We start from the raw sequence: 2,599 nt of genomic DNA on the forward strand, positions 1-2,599 counted from the left end.
TATCTTTTCCTTCATTTTCTTTGCTTTGAGTGAAGAGTCTTTAAATATATTGTTGAGATGTATGTCTTGTAGGCTTTACCTAAAGTTTCTCCTATATATTTTATGGTTTCAGGTCTTCTGCCTGAATCTTTTATCCATTTTGAGTTGACTTCCAGATAGCACTAAGACTTTAATCCCCACCACAGGGAGGCCCTAAATACAATTTAAATAAGTGGAGAGATAACCCAGGTCCATGATAGAAGACCCAACCAACATCTTAAAGATGTGATTCTCCCCACATAGATGGGTAAGTCAGTGTGCTTCCCACTCATTCCAACAATTGGTCATAAAAGCTGATTCTAAAACTTAACATGCAGGAGTAAAAAACCCAAGACCCTCCAAAGAAGAATAAGGTGAGGAGACTTACTCTTTTAACTATTAAAGGTTATTATAAAATGTGGTATTACTGTCGACTTAGACATATGAATTAATGGAAGAGAATTAAGAACCCTTTAATCAGCTTCTTTGAAACTTTGATACATTACGCAGCAGGGATTATATCATCGAGTGAAAGAATGTCTGTTAATCAGTGATACTGACCAGCGAGTTAACTACACAGAGAAAGGAAGAGGAACCTGTATCCTTACTTCACACCATTGTAGAAATCTGCTCCTCTAGATTAAAGAGGCTTTAAACATTTCTATAAGAAAATACAAAGGAGTATTTTTGTGTCTTTGGGGCAAGACAGAATTTCTTTTTCTCTGCTTTATTTTTGTTTTCTGGGGAAGGATTTCTTCAGCAAGACCTCAGAATCATCATTCTTAAAAAGTTGATAATTTTGATTACCTTAGTGACATATATATACATTTCAAAGAAATGCAAACCAGTCTCAACAAAAAGGTGCTTTCACTCAATCCTGGCCAGGAAGTCAAATTCAAACCTCCAGGGATTCCATTTTATATTTATTAGGTTGGAAAAGGTAAGAGATCTACAAGGCCAGTGGCCGAAGTCACAGGTCCCAGGAAGATTTGCAATGTGGGCGAGAGTTTACCTGAACTCCAGGAACATCTAGGGGCTGTGTAGCAAAGCTGAACATTCTTGCACCCTACAACACACAGGCCCATTCTCAGACTTGGCTCTAGGAAACCTTCGCCCTAAGAGCCCAGAAACAGGTCCCCTCGCTGCCCTGACTATCCTTGGGGTCTTGAGCGAGTCAATCTCTCTGCTTCACTTTCCTCCTTGCTAAAGTGCGATTAATAATAGTGTCACCCTAGAGTGTCGCTAAGTCAATTAAAGGATGACTTGACGACTGAACTCCACACACGAAACTTAACAGAATGAAATAAGATTTAGATATAAGACCTGAAGCCACAACGTACTTGGGGAAACATCGGACGTTTGCTGGACACCAACCAGCGTTGTAGCTGGGGTCGTAACTCCAGCAGCAAGGGAAACAGAAGCAAAAGCGAAACCATGGAACGGAAAAGCTTTTATGCCTTGAAAGAAAACAGCACAAGAACAAACAGGCCAGCCAGCCTGCAAGGTGTTCACACACCACCTGTCTGACAAGTTCATTAACAAAATATGTAAGGAACGCACACTGCTCTCAGCCGAATGCTAAGGTGGGGGGTGAACAGCCACTTCCCCACAGAAGATATTGGGGGCCACAGTACTGGAAAGATGCTCAAGGCTGCTCACCATGGGGGAAATGCAAATCAAAACCGCCCCTGAGATGTTACTTCACCCTGTGAGAATGGCCCGTAGCAGAGACTGAGACCTCTGGTCTGTACCCCAGTTCTGTATGCACAAATACGTAAGTAAGAGGGAAAAAAACAAGACCGGAGAAAGCGAATGGCAGCCAGGGAGCCCAGGAGAGCAAGCGCTCACCCTGCTCGTGCAGCCGCAAGGAAACACGGCAGCAACTCAAAAATACAGGCCCCGGGCCCTCCCTGGTGGCGCAGCGGGTAAAAGCACAGCACCAAGAAGCTAAAGCCACTGCAGCATGAGTTCAATCCCCGCCTGCCCAGGAAGTGACCCACATGGCGTGGCAGACCTCTCCTGGCCCGCCCGCTGCTCCCCTCAGCAGTGTACTTCGTCGATCTGCTTGTTCTGCTCCCCACTCTGTCTCTGGTGAAGCCTCTCACTGTCCCTGCACCTCTAGCCTGTACCCCAGTTCTGTATGCACAAATAAATAAATCTTAAAAAAAAAAAACTCTTAATATAAAACTGGAAGAAGATTGTGGCACAGCACTACCAATGCTCGGTCTTTACCCAAAGAGGCAAACATGGGCACGAAAAGTCTGACGCACCCTATCCCCCAACTCGCCCCATCTCTCCCCCCCGACCCCTGAACTATGTACACAGATGTGCAGCCCACAGCTGCCGAGTCCTGAACCCAATGTCAGCGGCCCTGCGGCGGGCCAGGACAGGAAACGGGGGAACAAGCACTGAGAGAATCCGACTCGGCTGCTCAGAAAGGTGACACTGTGGCTTTGGGGACAAAAGGTGGCTCTTGAGGCAAAGTGCTGAGTGAATGAAGTCAGAAAGCGAAAGAGGGTTACAGGAGGTTTCACTCACTCAGGCCCTAAATGACCGAACAAACTGGCAGAGAGCAGCGGGA

The sequence above is a fragment of the Condylura cristata genome, unplaced genomic scaffold (assembly GCF_000260355.1).
Source record: "Condylura cristata isolate star-nosed mole 26May11 unplaced genomic scaffold, ConCri1.0 scaffold00038, whole genome shotgun sequence".
Classification (NCBI taxonomy): Eukaryota; Metazoa; Chordata; class Mammalia; order Eulipotyphla; family Talpidae; genus Condylura; species Condylura cristata.